Source organism: Psammomys obesus, unplaced genomic scaffold (genome assembly GCF_907164565.1).
Source record: "Psammomys obesus unplaced genomic scaffold, mPsaObe1.curated_primary_1811, whole genome shotgun sequence".
NCBI classification, from domain to species: Eukaryota; Metazoa; Chordata; class Mammalia; order Rodentia; family Muridae; genus Psammomys; species Psammomys obesus.
In genome coordinates this window covers 1102635-1119630 of record NW_026590598.1, presented here as the reverse complement: position 1 = coordinate 1119630, position 16996 = coordinate 1102635, and the positions used below count along the sequence as shown (strand labels likewise).

Below are 16996 nucleotides of genomic sequence, written 5' to 3'. Positions count from 1 at the left end.
ATAGTTATTAAATAACCTGAAGTCTTTAACTGAAAAAGTTCTAATCCAAATGGTCTTATACATATGCCCTGTTCAAAGACAGTAACCCAGTCCAAACTGCTCCTGAAAATAGCTTCCCTATTACTCAACCATTATAATCCCAATACCGCCAACAACTAAGACTTGTATCAGAGTTGGATACAAGAATCACAGTAGCAGGAGAGAAAGTAGTATCTATAGATATTGGCTACAAACTAGATTTGAAGGACTGGGGAAAGATTTTCCACTCACTCCATTAGCAGGGACAGGTAGCACCATAAGCCAACCCCTAGAGAAGAGCTCATCTGAACTAGATAACCAGGTACAGTTTTTTACATAAAACAACCAAAAAGCCTCAGGTTCAAAAGGGAAACCAGGATTTGAGATATAATCAGAAAAACCAATAGTTTATCCAACAGAAAAATCTGAACAATAATTGACAAGAGGGCCAGCCAGATGGCTCAGCCGGTAAAGGTGCCTGCCACCAACCAAGCCTGAGGACCTGAACTCGATTAGAGGACCCACACGGTAAGAAAAAATTTGGCAAGCTGTCCTCTGACCTCCACAAGTGTGCCATGGCAGCATACACACAGAAATGAATGTAATCATTCAAGGGACTTACAAACATTTCTTAAAAGTGATATGAAAAGTGAAACCTGGAGAACATTTAGAATTAAGAGAAAGGAGGAAGAACAGAGGTAGAAAGAGAGCAAAAAAAAAAAAAAAAAAAAAAAAAAAAAGCATAAAGTCACCATGTCACAGAAGCCCCCTTTTCACCTAATTCTTTCTTCTCCCCTCACAATTTTATCAGAATACAAAGTAACATTTTTAGGGAGCTCTTCCTAGATTTTCTAAACAACACAGCACCAGCTCAGGTCTCCACATTAAGCTTTTATAATAGCCTACACTTTAATTTTCATCACAATTACACTTAATTACACAGAACTTGCCACATGTCTCCCCTACTAGACTTTAAGCTCCACGAGTACAGGGACAATCTGTGTGGTTGCCCCCTACCCTTAGCGTGTCCACTGAAACCTAAGATGAGTGAGCAGCAAGGAAACAGTTTAAAGATGTGAAGGCCAGCTGGGGATGGAGCCGAGTTGTAGAGGGTGTCCCCAGCAAAAACTTCAGGCCTTGGAACAGTTTAGACCTGATTAGGCTAAAGTTCCTTTGTGGATATGAACTCCTGTCAAAGGAGGTCAGCCAGTGGATTGTCACCAGAGTCCAGGGAGGAACAGTAGGTCTACTCCTGCCAGTCTCTACAGGCGGGATTACGGATGATTGTATTTTAATTTTACCGCAATTTTGCTCCATTTTGCAATTTTTCTTTAATGACTATGTATTACTTTTGTAAGAAATTCAAAATGTTAATATGATTTGAAAAGAAAATATAATGAAGCTTGAAAGAATAGTAAAACTACTAAAAAGTTTTTGTAAACTGAAGAACCCTAAGTACATGTGTACTTTTCAAAACCCCAAAATACCAGCCTGGACCACATGGCCAGATCGAAGCCAGCCTGAGCTATGTATTGAAACTCTGTATCAAAGCAACACCACCAAAAAAAAAGAATGAAAGACAGAAAGACACAAGACAACAGAGGGGATAACTCAAGCTCCACTAGGTAGGAAAGGGAGATGAACCTCAGTGTTAACTAATAAACGGGATCGAGTCCTCTAAAACAAAGTGGATCGGAGAAGGAATCCAAAGCAAAGAGCACCCACTGGATGCTTCGCTCTGAAAGGGTGGAGAGAACTGAAGATAGTTAAAAAGGGGTGAAAAGGGCTCCACCGAAAGGACAGGACACGGTTATAAAACAGCAGGATATAGGTTCAATTAAAAACGCATTCCAAATTTAAATTTGATTTCCATAAACTCTGGGTTCCTGCAGAAGTGTTTATATTTTAGTTCTGGCCTTAAAAAGCTAAGAGGAATTTTGATTCAACATCTTTTGAAGTAAAAGAGAACAATGATAAGCACTAAATTACCTTTCATTTTATTTCGAAGTTTAAGTCCCCTCATGAGCAAACACAAGTAGTTTACAAGTCAAGCAACAACTCATGCATAACTAGAAAACGCTCCTAAGTCTTTGCACAATTTGCTTTGTAAGAAGGCCGTACTCCTGAATACGGCGTCTCTAGGTCCAATCCCAGCTCAGTTATCTAAGTTATTTAAACTCTGAGTCTCGGTTTCCTCCTCTAAAAACAACAAAAAAATACAATAAGCAGGGTTATCTTAAGAAGTAAATGACGTGACAAGGGTGCTAAGTTCATACCACGCACTCAGAACAGTTTGTAAACCGTTTCAAAGAGAAAGCCTGCAGCCCTTTAACCAAACGAAAGAGATCGACACCACGACGGAGTCAAAACGCCAGGCACTAACATACAGTCTTCTTTCCTGACGCTTTTTTCTTTTCTTTTCTTTCTTTTTTTTTTTTTTTTCTTTCTTTCTTTCGCCAAATCTTTCCGCTAGGAGCCTGGAAGGGGAGGGGGGTGGATGTACACGCAATCCAGCCCAAAGTTCTCCGAAATCGAAGTGCAGAATCACAACAGACATGGCAGCGGAGGCCGAGCAGAACAACAGGTGAACCAACTCGCGGGGACCGAGGGACAAACCCGGCGCCTTCCCGCAGCCAACTCGGAGGACGGGCCGAGCCCTCCGTCCGGCCTCCGTCCCCGGCACGGAACGTGCTTCGTCCCCTCTCTGGGGCAGCGTCCCGAGCCCGGCCCCGCTCTCAGCCGCGCGCTCCGGAGCGGGGGCCGAGCGCCCTTCCCATTTAAGGACTCCAAAAGCGACCTCGGGGTGCTGGGGAACGCGAACAAAAGGGCGCGCGCGGGCGGGCCGCGCCGCGCCGCGGGGCCGGGGTCTCCCGCAGGCCCCGCCGAGGCGCTTCGCGGCCTCTCCCTGCGCGGCCACCGTCGCCCCAAAACTTCGCCGGCCTCCCGCGGCGCACCGGCCCTCCGCGACCCGCCAACTCACCGGGATCCCGGGAAACGCATCCTCCGGCGCTCGGCGCAGGCGGGCACGGACAGCCGCGGGGCGGCGAGGCCCGGCTCGGCCTCCGCCCTCGGCGTGCAGCGGCCCGGGCCCGGTCGCCCCTCTCGAGGCCCGCACAGTCCTCGTCTCGCGCGGGCCGACGCGCGGGAGCTCGAGCCTCCCTCCCCGCCCTTCCCTCCGCCCTCCTCCTGCACCTCCTCCTCCTCCTCCTCCTCCGCGCGGCCGGCGAGCAGATTCCAATCTCTGCCGCCTCAGCCGCCGCGGACGCTAGCTCGCGGGGAGGGGGGAGGGGCGGCGCGGGGGGAGGGGCGGGCGGCCTGGGCGAGAGGCGCCGGCGCGCGCGCACTGGGAAGGGCCCGCCAGCTCTGCGCGCGCCCGCCCCGGGGCGCCGGCCCCGCCCCGGACACGAACCGAGCCGAGAGCTCGGCGGAAGTGCCCGAAGGGCCGGTGGAGCCCGGCGCCCCTCTGCCGGGAAGGAGGGCCGGCCGCCGGCACGGGGGCGCCAGGTCGTCGAGGGAAGGGGGGCCCACCCCGTCGGCCCATGCCGTCGCCGCCACCCGCGTGACAGAGGGGCCGCTCGGACAAGGCTGCGTGGAGCAGGCGGCGCGGGCACACACCTTCACGAGCCGGGGCTCGCGCTGCGCGGCACGTGAGAAGCGGCCCGGCGGCTCCGAGGGCACCGGACCGCACGGTGCGGGACCCGCCGCCCGTTCGTAGTTGTTGTTGCAGAGGGGAACTGTGTGGCCGCACCGCCTCCATAACTCACCCACCCCCCGGGGCCCCCTCCCCGGTTCTGGTCCTGGCCCGCGGGTGGGGGAACGTGGAGGCGAACGCCTTCTCGGGTTCTCTCGTAGCGAGAGCCGCGTTTCGGCCCCGGGGCCGGGCCGCCGGGCTTGTTGTGATCTGCGGGCCCGCGAATTCCTCGGGCCTGAGATAAGGAGCGGCGGGAGCCGGCCGAACTGAAGTCACGGACTATAAATACGACTCTCAGTCCACCTTTGGCTCGGCCGAGTGACCTCGTATACCCTCCCGCGTCTCCTTCCCTCCTTTTAGAAAATGCAAATAGCTGTCACTACCCCTTCTTTTCTTATCTTCGTGCAAAATGCCGTGAAAAGTATTCAGTGACCTGGGTATGAAGAATGAAAAGATAATCCCCTTTTAAACCAGCCGTTAAATACCTAGCTTTTTTGGTATTTCACCAAATATATCGCATTCGGGTAATTCACCTTTCTGAAAGTGATTTTAATCTCTTGGAAAATCGTTTAAAATAGCAGAAACAGAGAAGGAATAGAATGTACTGGGCACTTGTGTTTTTACACACATCTGGCCTGGAGGAAAAAACAAAAACAAAACTTAGATTCCAAGGTATTCCCTCATAGTCAGCTGAAAATATTTAAATTCCCTTTAAACTAATCGTTCTTCGAACTCCTTTTCTCCTGTATCCCCTTTTGCCTTTAGAACAGCTAGTCTTCCCGGTATCTTCGATACTCAGTTGAGTTATATTCTCTTATCTTTTTCCTGAGCTCTTGGGCTCTCTTGGTCATTGCAGCATTGGCACTTCACTGAAGATACATTGTGATACCATAAGTTTTGCATCCACTAAAGATTGTCACTTTTCTTCCTTGGTAATTCTATATACTGCCCCACTTAAATTTGATGAGAAAGAGTGAGCCTGTTGTTCCAAGAGATTTGGACTCATTGACCAAAAGTCTTATGCCTATCCATGTGTTGGGCAGGAAAAAAATCATGGTAAGTGGACCTGCTGTGACCTCTGCATCCTAATTTGATTTGGGGACTAGAAATCAGTCTGTGACATAGGCAAGAATCTCGGGTTGGAGCTGTAGTGTACCAAGTCTGAAATGCACAAATTGGTGTTGCCTGATTTGAGTTACGAGCTACTAAAATGAGAGCAAAATGGATGCTTCTCTACAAAAAGATCCTTTTCAGATATTTGGGAATGTAGGGTGCTATTCTCGTGTTCTCCTTAAATCAGCTCAACTAGTTGCCAGACTTAACTGCTTGGCATATCACAGCCCACAGCCTACCTACAGACAAGTGAGCAGAGCCAGGACAGGGTTTGTGTTGGCTCCTGGCATGTATAAGCATGCCAGCCTGTTTCTCCGGTTTGCCAGCCCACTAAATGAACAGAGCCAGAAGCCCAAGGAGACATCTGGACACGTATGGTCCGGCCCCCAAAGTCAAAGGCAACACTTCAAGGTCCAATTTAACATTCTGTAATGCAGCAGAATTCCTTTAAGTAGGTTAATAGAAGGGACTAGAAATGGGCCTTTTCCTCTGGCCAGTTAGTTTTATCACAAGTCCTAGCAATTGTTGCCTGAGCAAACCAGGAAGCATTCCCTCCCAATTGGTCCCGGCTCCTTCACAACACTGTTTGTTTGTTTGGTTGGTTGGTTGGTTGGTTGGTTGGTTGGTTGGTTGGTTGGTTGGTTGGTTTGGTTTTTGAGACAGGGTTTCTTTGTATGACAGCCCTGACTGTCCAGGAACTTGCTGGCCTCTCACTCACAGAGATCTGTCTGCCTCTGCTTCCCAGGTGCTGGAACTAAAAGCATTGGTCAATACACCAGGCTTCAGACTACTTTTCTAATCACCTATCCTATATTAATACTCCAGATTTCGTTTTCTTTATGTTTCTTTTTATTATCTGAAATTAACTTTATTTAGTTTATGAGTTGAGCCCCTCTGCCCTGGAGGGTATAAACTCCAGAAAAAGAAAGACTTGTCAGTCTTTTCTCCACTCTCAGATCTTAGTGCCTGGCATGCAGTACTTCCTATATGTTAACTACTCAGTGCCTACTATGTGTTAAATGAGTGAGATAGATAAGCATGGATCTCTTCTGAGCACTTCTGAACCTTGTCGCTAAGACCCTTTCAGTGTTAGAAGGTGGCATGACTGTGAAAAGGGTGAGGGTTGTCCAGAAAAACTGTGGATTACATCATCTTTAGTGAAATAGAGACTTCTGCCTTCAGGGATCCAAGTTCAATAGATTAATCCAAGCTAATCCATCCGAAGTCATTTTCCTGTTGTAAAGATTTTACGAGGCAGGAGACAGCAGTAAGTCATTGTGGGTGTAGAGATAAGAGCCCAGTAAAGACTACTGGAGGGATGCCCTTGGTAGGTGACACCTAGGTTTGTTACAAACCCACTATTAAATTGATAAACATGGGAAGTAGAGAGGACAGGGACATAGGCAATTTTCAGCCTGGACACCACCATGTCATTTTATTAATGATACTCCATCATGGCTTATATACGGTATTTTATTTATCTTATTTATTTCTCTCATGTATATTTTACCTCTAAAATAGTTTCTGCTTCCCTTTCTCCATGTTAATTTTGCTTTGCTTCAAAGACATTTTCTAGGGCTATCATTGCAAAGTAGCACCACTTGGTCCTACTTAGTCCATGGTCTCTGCTCTTCTCACCTTAGAATCTAGTCCTTTTCTAGGCTATGAAGCAGAAAGGAGTCACAGAACTTTTGTTTTAAGCCCCAGGCCTGACTTTTGTTGAGTACCTCTTCTCTGTTTACCTAGGGAGCCCTGTCTTTGGCCCTTTCCTAAGAATTGACCCATAGCCCTTTTATGTACATTTGTTTGTTGTTTGTTTGGGGTGGTACATGTCTGGCACATCCTGCAAGAAGAAACTTCCAAAATTGGTTCTCTCCTTCTACTGTGTAGGTCCCAGGCATTGAATTCAGGCTGTCGCATTTGGCAGCAGGTGCTTTTACCCACTGAGCCATTTACTTATTTTTGAGACAAGGTGTCAGGTATTCCAGGGTGGCCTGGAACTCATTGTCAGAAGATAACCTTGAACTTTTGGCCTCCTGCTTCCATCTCCTGAGTGCGGGATTACAGACTTGTGCCATATCACAGATTTATAATACAGTGTTGGGGCTCTAACCCAGGGCTGCCTGCATGGCACTCATTCTACCTGTTAAACTACATCCCTAACCCCAGCCCTTTTATATTTAATTCCTGTGCTGTCAGCCTGCCTAGACTTCAAGTTTCTGCCTATTGTGGGGACTCACCCCAGTCCTAAGATATGGTTGGCCACACTGTGTGCCTCTAACTCTTTACTTCTACATTCTGTGTTCCTAACTATCCTACCCATCTAATCAGGAGTGCTGGTCCCCATTTCCTGGGGCTGGGTGTCCCGATGCCAACTGCTCTCCCAGCCTACCACCTGTTGTTTGCCCACTTCTCTGGTTATCAGGTGCTGCCTATGGGACTGCAGTTCCTCTCATGCCAGGTCCCACTCAGCCTTGTACAAATCGTGTCCTTTCCCATCCTGCCATATACTCACTGCCCCACCTTCCCTGCGCTGAGGGCGGTAAGTTAGTGACCTATTACACTAGATTTTCAACCAGAAAAAAAAGATATATATATATGTATAAAATAGTTTATGTATATATTATGTGATAAAATATATAGAAAAAATATACATGTATATATACTAGATATACTATAAGTAATTTTTTTGCCTGGTAAAAATATTCTAGCTTGCAGCTAGGTGGTGGTGGCACATGCCTTTAACACTAGCACACAGGAGGCAGAGTCAGGCAGATCTCTGAGTTCGAGGCCAGTCTGGTCTAAAAAATAAGGTTCAGGAAAGCCAGGGCAACAGAGAAACCCTGCTTAAAAAACAAAACAACAATAATAATAAATACTGACTGGAGTATAGTTCAGGTAGTACTTCGCATGTATAAGGACCTGGGTTCCATGGATAAGAGAGAAGAAAGAGGAAAAGAATCCAAGAGGAGCATTTGAAAAAGCCGAAGATCTACTTTCTCAAAGATGCCTATGTGAGGGACTAGAGAGATAACTCAGCAATAATACTGTGTGCTGTTCTTGGGGAGATTGAGTTTCCAGCACTCACACTGGGCGGCTAGCAACATCCTGGAACTCCAGCCTCAGGAATCTGACACCTCTGGCTTCTGCAGGCACTTGCACACATGGGCACGCACTCTCAGACATACATACACATGATTAAAATCTTCTATAAAGCTGGGCATGGTGGCACTCCCCTGTAATCCCAGCACTCAAGAGGAAGAGGCAGACAGATCTCTGTGAGTTTGAGTCCAGGACAGTCAAAGCTGAAACCCTGTCTCGAAAAACAAAACAATAACAACAAAAAAACTTTTATAAAAGCTGTGTGTGCATTGTAATGGTTACGCTTATTTTCAACTTGATGGTGTTTAGAATGACCATGGAAGCTGGGCATGGCCCTCCTTTAGTCCCAGCACTGGTAAGGCAGAGGCAGGCAGGTCTCTTGACTTCAAGGCCAGTTCCCAGCTAAGCCAGCGCTACATAGTGAGACCCAATGTTTTGAAAAGAAGAAAGAAGTGCTGTGGAAAGAGACATAGGGGCCAATTGAGGTAGAAATACTTACTCTACATGTGGTCCCCCTCACTTCATGGACTAGAGCCCTGGACTGAATACAAGGGAGAAAGTGAGCTGTGCACCAGCATTCATCACTCTGCTTTTGGCCTGTGAACACAAGGTGACCAGCTAGCTGCCTCAAGCTCCTGCCACCATCACGGTCTGGACCCGAGACCTGTGAGTCTAAATAAACCCTTCTTTAAATTGTCTCTGTAAGGTGTTTGTCACAGCAACAAGAAAAGTAATGAGTGACTGTGTGTGTGTGTGTGTATATACATACACATAAATCAAAGACCTGCATCCCATTTACTTTCTACTAAACACTGGTTTTTCCCAAGAACTCCCTTGGGGTTGCCAGTTCAGAAATCCCAACATCTGGAACTGGGTATGATTACCTGCTGAGTGGCTAGTAGGAGAAGGGTGAGGTGCCACAATAATGATTCAGGCAGAGTGTTAGGGAGATAGAATCTGTGACTAGGAGTGTAGAGCCATGAACAGCCACACTGACTACTGAATGCAGGCTATGTTGTTAACAGGCTCTGTTGCTACGTATGGTTTCACCGGTGTAACCAGACACGCTAGATTATCCACCAGATGTGTTGACCATCTCTATCCCCGTGCTGGACTCCAGGTCACAAAGGAAAAGCGCTGTCTTAGTCACAGGAACTGCGATACTGTTGTGCTCACTCCTCTCTGTCTGTTCCTACTAAAGTTTGGTGCTGTTTTTTTGTTTTTGTTTTCAGTGTTTAAGGTGGAATTCAGAGGCCTTGCTTACACTAGGCCTGCGTTCTACCACCGAGAGATAGCACCAGGCCCCTTTCCTTGGTTTCTAGCACACTGCTTGGCATGCCAAGTAGGTAATATTTATTAAACCTTAGCTATGTGATAGGACAGTTCAGGCACCATCTATGCTCCTGTCCTCTAAAGACATGACTTTCATTGACTGAAGTCTTAATAGCTCACTCTAACAGTTAACTGGGGCTTCATTTGCTTTTGAAAACAACTTTCTCACTGCTTTCAGAGCAACATAATTCTGTATTTACCCAGTAACCAATACCTGTGTTTCTCTAAAATGTAGATTATTTTTATTTAATTTGCTATGCTCCTTAAAGCCTGTCTTCCTCACCGTATGCCTGAACTTACTAGCTCTCCTCCTGACTGGTTATCCTGTCAGCTATTCATGCTGCTCTTCCTAGGCTTCTAGTGAAATACCACATTCCCATTAAGTCTGAAGCCACTGCATTGTGACAACAAGCTGTTAGACTTTTCTCCAAAAGTGATCATAGACCCCTATCCAGTTATGTGTGAGTAGGTGCTTCTCAGCCTCCCAGTGTGGACAGCTAAGGGTATCAAAATACACGAGGTGTCAAAGTCTTTGCTTCTGCTAATTTGTTGTTTTCAAGTCCAGCCAGAGGAAGCAAATAGCACAGACTTCTTAAATCAACTGTGTTGGTTCTACTTTTCTTCTTGTCGCCCCTCAACACACACACACACACACACACACACACACACACACACACACACACACTTACCATTGTTGCTGTAGTTGATTTGTTGAACACCAGAGTTGCTAGGTTACCAAGTAAAGCACTATTCAAACACTGCACTTCATGACTGGCATTGTCCAGAGTTCTTTCTTTTTTATGGAGAGGAGTGGGGGCACAGTTTTGAGACAGGGTTTCTCTATGTAGCCCTGGCTGTCCTGGAGCTTTCTTTGTAGACCAAGCTGGCCTTAAACTCAGAGGTCTGCACGCCTCTGCCTCCCAAGTGCTGTGGTTAAAGGCATGCACAGAGTGTTGTGTTTTTTTTTCCAGTACCTACACAAGTACAAAACATCATGAAAATACTATTCCAGTTATCATCAGATAGCTCTGTGTGTGTGTGTGTGTGTGTGTGTGTGTGTGTGTGTGTGTGTACACAGGTGTTTACATATGTGCTCTGCTGGAGATCAAAGTCAAGGCTTTCCATACCTATTACATATTTCAGGCAAGAATAATATGAAGAGAAAAAATTTGAAAGCTCTAAACTAAATGGTACGGAGATCAGAATGAGGATTGTCCAGATTTGATAAGTACATGTTGTAGATTTGTTTTGAAGTATTATGCAACATGAACATGTACAACTATTACATGTTAATCAAAGAAGGTTTTTAAGAAATGAATTTTTAATTGTTTAATACTATGTACCATTTATGGCAGTTGGGAAGATCTACTTAAGCATTTAATTCTCTGTTACAAAGTAAGTATATGTAAGTAATATAAAGTAAAAGGACATAGGGACAGAATATTGTGAGTGTTCTGAGTGGAGCGCTAATGAATAGCTACTATTTCTTGAGTAAGCTTTACCTCCATATAAAGAGCCATAATAGGAGCTGGAGAGATGGCTTAGTGGCTAAGAGTGCTGTCTGCTCTTCCAGAGGTCCTGAGTTCAATTCCCAGCAACCACATGGTGGCTCACAACCATCTATACTGGGATCTGATGGCTACTTCTGGTGTGCAGGTATACAGACAGGTAGAACATTCATGTATATAAAATAAGTAAGTAAATAAACTCTTTTTTAAAAAAGAGCCATAATAACACTTTTATAACCAAAACTTTGGAACTAGAATAGTGGGTAGCCCATTGGTAGAGGGCTTGCCTAGCAAATGCAAAGCCCTAAGTTTATACTCCAGCACCAGAAAAATTGAAGCAACTGGGTGTGACCTAGCTAAGGTGATATATACCTGTAATCTCAGAAGATGGGAGGTGAAGGTGACCAGAAGTTCAAGGTCATGCTTGGATATATCTGGAATTCTAGTCTATCCTGGGCTACACGATACTGTGTTCAAAAGAACAAAATAAGTGCTAGAGAGGTGGCTCAGCAGTTAAGAACTCTTGTTCTTCCAGAGTACCTGGGTTCAGTTCCCAGCACCCACATGCTGGTTCACAGCCATTCATAATCTAGTTCAAGTATGTCTGACCTCCAAGAGCACTAGGCATGCCTGTGGTGCATACACATAAACAGGTGAAATATTCATATACATAAAATTTTAAATGTTTTCTAAAAATGTTTAAAGATCAAAATAATAATAGTAGTAGTAATAATAATATTAATAACAACAGATAGTCAGTTGATTAAAAATTCAGTATGAAATAAAAATGATAAGCTTATATTTGTCGTAACAAAACTAGAATTCTATATAAGATATGTATCTGACTGATATGTTTTTCTTCATAACAAAAGCTACTCTGTTGTGCTTTCAGTAGTAACAAAAATGTTACTGGTTATAAAATACACTATTATATTAGATTTTAAAAAACCCTGAAAAATAAAACGTCTCCAATTAAACAACATCAACAAATGGAAGGCATTAGGGTTGTAAAAGGTTTTCTAAAACCTACATCTACAGATTGATGAAGTGTGTTTTAATGCTTCTAGAAGACAACAGCATACAGGCAAACAGTTTAAAATGTTGAGTTTTCTAGCTTTTTAATACATAATCATATTTGTTCAGCACAATCCCTGAATAGCCATGGTATGAATGTCGAATCACAAAAAAATAAAAAACAGCACAGTGGACTGCATATAAACATATAAAACAAACAAAGTGAATAACTTATGATTCAGTCATATAAACTTTAGAAGAGATACCATGATGGAGTCACATGTTTAGATTATATTGGAAATAAAAAATTAACTTTTGACAGTTGCTTATACCGTCAAATATGTGATGAGAAGAAAAAGTTGAATTTTGGATGTTGATACATGTTTTTATCTTCGGAGATGTTGCACGAGGCAATCAGAAAATCTGAGTCTTGAAGCAGAAGAATGACTACTTCTATGCCGGAAGCTGAACAATAGTGTTTGCTGCTTATGGGGCCATCAGGAAAAGGCAGCTGTGGATTTCGTTCTAGTACAATTAATTGCTTCCGCTGTATATAAAATTGAAAGAATTGGGTGCTTTAGTGCGGAAAAAGGATATCCTGCTACACAGCTCCTATTTCCTCACAAAGGCTATCACTGAGCTCTTTGCCCTTAATTCGAATGTATTGGATTATCCTGTGATGAAAGACCAAACGGCTTTTCATTTTTACAGTCTCTTATCTCCTACTTATTTGGCACCTCTCTGAAGATGCCTGCTCTTCTTCCAAGTCTGGCTAATTGCTAGGATGTCAGAAGGTAGCTAATGACTGACTTCCTTCTCACAGGCTATTCTAAGCCCCTCTCCATTTTTATCATGGAGTGTCACTTCTCATTGCTGGGTAAAAAAATAAAAAGAAAATAAAAAATGATGAATCAATGAGTTCTGTTATTGTTTGAATTGACATGTGCCACACATTTTTAATTTTCATTCCCTGCCCACTGTATACTTTAAATTCCACTATGTAGAATTGTCCAGCCAACATAATACCCACTTGACCTGTATGTGTGACTACATGAATTATAAACTAGTTATAAGTAGTCAAGTATGGTGGCATAAGCCTATGACCCTAGCATTCAGAATGTTCTGTGGGCAGGGTTCAGCGGGGAGAGCCTTAATCTAGCATACCAAGTACCTGAAAGCCAAGGCAAAGTTCAAAGCCTGCTTGGGCAGCTTAAGAAGTCCAGCCTCAAAGTTAGGGAGGTGGGGTTCATCACTCAGTGTATGAGTCCCTTCTCTCAATCCCCAGTGCCACCAAAAATAAGCATTTCTTACAGTAAATAAAATATAAAATTAACCATATCAATTTAACTTTACCTGCCCACGTTTTCGCTTTCTTTGTAGCTGCACTCAATGCTGCCCTATGGAAGATCAGTGACTGCCAAGATGAGACAATATACAGTGACTATTTCACGTTTTCACTGAAATTTCTACTGGATAGTGCTCACTGGGAAGTGTGTATGTATTAGGTAAGCGAGAGCTCTAGCAGCTGTGACTGTAGGCCCCGGGGTGCTCTCTATAGTTTTTACTAGGAAAGTGTCTGAATGAGTACAGAAATGGAGGTTGCTAGTCAGCAGTCATAAAGCGTCCATTTACATGCTGTGTGGAGGCTGGAGAGATGGCTCAGTGGTTAAGAGCACATACTCCTTTTGCATAGGATCCGAGTTCAGTTCCTAACACTCAGGCAGCTCACAACTTCCCATAACTCCAGCTTCATGGTAGCCAGAGGCTTCTCTGGCCTCTGGGCTCCCGCATGTATGTGTCCAGAAACACAAATAAAAATTAAATCTAGGGGTGGAGAGATGACTCAATAGTTAAGAGCACAAACTGATCTTCCAGAGGATCCTGGTTCAATTCCCAGCACCAACATGACAGCTCACTGCTGTCTGTAACTCTCATACCCTCTGGCACCCTCACAGAGTCACATATGCAGGCAAACACCAATGCACATAAAAATAAAGAAAGGTTTTTTAGTAAATCTTTTTTTAAATCTGGATTTCAATTTTCATGAAATGTTTTTGCTACAATAACTGTGAGACATGTTAACCACATTCCTTTGATAATAGAAAATTGGCCAAAATGCTAAATAGTAGTTGTTTCTGGGCAGGAGACCATGATTACTTTTTCTTCTTTCTACTCTCACACATTTTTAAGATTTTATTGAATAAACACATACTCTTAATTAGCAAAAATTAAAGATACCGAACCCCATTCATTTTCTTTTATTGCCAATTTCAGCTAAAGGTGCTTTTATTGAGCACTTGTCTCTAAGAGGAATAAGTCATTCTGAACCTCTGCGTCCTCAGAAACCACTGTCAGGTACCACTTTCCAGCTGATAGTGTTACATCTTCACCCAGCCTAGCACAAATGACATCAGCATCCTAGAGGCCTGCTCAGCAAGATCTGGAAGAAAAGGAACATAATCGCCAGTAGTCCCCAGTAGATACTAGAAACTGAGGTTATAAGAGGTTAACAAGCTTTTGTGTTAGTTGGGTCTAAAAGTAGGACAGATAGCCAAGAGTTTGACCCTATAAACTTAATATTCTTCTTACCATACCATGCTAATGCCTATTCCTGGGCTCACTGGTAGTAGAAGCATTTGCTGGGTGTTTTCCAGGACCTGTATATTTGTAGGCTTCAGGCCAGTATTCCATAATCAGGGCCCAACTAGTGAAGGAGACCTATGGATTCGAGAGGACTCTGGTTTTACCACAGAGGAACAAACCATAAAAGAAACCTTGTTTCCTAAAAGTTCAGGCATGATCATACAGGTTTAATTGGGAACAGAAGCTGTTTACAGCAAATTGTAAACTATATAAAACAGACTTCAGTGGACACTCCCAGGAGATGTCCCAAGCACCCTTCCCTTTCCTTATTCAGATTCAAAGACACAGCTTGGTGAGGTAGGGTGCAGAAGTGGCAGCCAGAGGGGCATCCTAGGAATCCCTTGGAACTTTCCATGACCAAGTCACTCATGGAAAACCTGGCTTTTCTTCCTTGAAACCAGAAGCCCAGCCCACTGTTTCCTTCACTGCTTCTATTACCAGTGAGCCCAGGAATAGGCATTAGCATGGTATGGTAGGAAGAATATTAAGTTTATAGGGTCAGACTCTTGGCTATCTATCCTACGTTTAGACCCAACTAACACAAAAGCTTGTTAACCTCTTAGAACCCCAGTTTCTATTATCTATTAAAAAAAATGATGTGCTTTTTTTAAAAAAAAAAAAAAAAAGAAGAAGAAGAAGAAGAAGAAGAAGAATGAACATAAATTTATTAGAGAAAAGTGAGAATGAAATCCTAGGAGCAGAATAGCTCCAAAAGAGGAATGCAAAGATACTAGTCGCCTAATGGAACAGATGAGGGGATTAGTACATGCCAGTGGCTGGCATGCAGTCACTGCTCAATTTTAGTTACCTTCTTTCCTTTGCCTTCTAGAAAGTGACTTGTACTTTAGTGCATATGTTGAAGAGCAAAAAAAAAAAACAACAACAACAACTGTAAAATGCTTAATAAGCTGTGCTTCAAATACAGGGCAGTGATAGCATATGACTTCTGCTACAGCCTGGGCTGGGATCCAGTTCCTTGACTCTGCCTTGCTCGGGAATTTCCCCCTAGAAAACTTTGGTAGCTCACTCCTAGACCTTAATGGCCTTCCTGAGAAATCCTTGAGTTGAGGGGTGGGTTGGTGGTATTACTGTCTTCTTCTCAAGCCAGAATACCTAGCACCAAGTATTAAATAAACAGTGTTGCAGAAAGTCTTCATAGGGCTGGGAATGTCACTCCGTTGGAAGAGTGTTTGCTTGTATGCCTCAAGGCCACCCTGGGCTACATGATACCCTGTCTCAAAGAGAAAAAATAAATGACTGAAAAAAGGTGTGTGTGTAAAAAAAAAAAAAAGTTGTGTGTGTATGTGTAGATATATGCATATACATACACATATATATATATGGAACGGTGGCACATGCCTTTAATTCCAGCAAACAGGAGGCAGAGGCAAGTGGATCTCTGAGTTTGAAGGATGGCCTATTTATTCTACAGAGCAAGTTCCAGGCCAGCTAGTGCTGTCTGATGCCTCAGCAGGTAAAAGCACTTAACATTCAAGACTGATGGCCAGAGTTCAGTCCTGGGTCCCACATGGTAGCAGAAGAAAGTAGATTCCCAAAAGACTTCATACATACACCATGGTACACTTAAATCCATACCTACACTTACCATACACACATAATAAATCGGAGTTAGCTTTAGCTCCGATTAGCTCAGTGGTTAAAAGCACTTCCTGCTGTTGTAGAGGACCTGAGTTTGGCTCAGAGCCTTTTTTTTTTTTCTTTTTAATCAGATGGTGTTTTACCGAAATACTCTTCTTGGTTCTTAACTAGCTGGGATTCCACTGCACCGCTATCGATGGCGTCTATGATGTCGTGAGGGTGGCAGCCAACCACATTACAGCCCACAGACCACGCAGTACCCAGGATCTTCTTAATAGTTCCAGAAATATTTCCACTGTGTTTAATGTTCTTCTGCTTCTTTCTGTCTCTTGCTGGCTCCTTGAGGGCTTTGATGTTCAGGGCAGATGCAGAGGGCACCACCTCAATCTGTGCCTGTCTGTTCTAGATGGTGAGTTTCACTGTAATCCTTAGACCTTTCCAGTCACCGGCAGCCTTAGCAATGTCATCACCAACATTTTTTGGAGACAGACCCAGAGGACCGATCTTGGAGGCCAAAGCGGATGTGGCGCCGACACAATGTGGTGCACCTCAAGTACACAACTTTTATCTCATTGGGGTCGAACTTGGGCGGCATGGTGGAGGTGGCTGGTGTCGGATGAGCCCGGATTCGGGACAACCGAAGAAAGTTGCACCACTGGCTACTCCGAGGTGAAAGCGGAAAGCAGAAAAGCTTTTATTTTATTTTATTTTATTTTATTTTATTTTATTTTATTTTATTACTTTATTTTATTTTTTATTTTATTGTATTGTATTGTATTCAGTTAGTTAGTTAGTTAGTTAGTTAGTTAGTTAGTTAGTTAGTTAGTTAGTTAGTTAGTTAGTTAGAGACAGGAGTCTCTGTATAGCCTGGCTGTCCTGGATTCACTTTGTAAACCAGGCTGGCCTCAAACTCACAGCAATCCACCTGTCCTTGCCTCCCTGAGTGCTGAGATTACGGGCACACACCACCATTCTC

The 16996-nt window shown here is 44.0% G+C and overlaps 1 protein-coding gene and 1 pseudogene across 1 annotated transcript in view; both read right to left on the bottom strand.

The window, feature by feature from the left end:
* The window catches only part of Bmpr1a (bone morphogenetic protein receptor type 1A), a 93592-nt gene extending 90380 nt beyond the window's left edge, over positions 1-3212 (bottom strand). Inside the window, exon 1 of the mRNA XM_055607994.1 lies at positions 2999-3212. The gene's annotated coding sequence lies outside the window, so the exon portion shown is untranslated. The remainder of the gene's footprint in view (positions 1-2998) is intronic.
* Positions 3213-3778: 566 nt separating this feature from the next.
* On the bottom strand, positions 3779-16630 carry LOC129677341 (60S ribosomal protein L12-like; annotated as a pseudogene).
* Between the last annotated feature and the right edge of the window lie 366 nt (positions 16631-16996).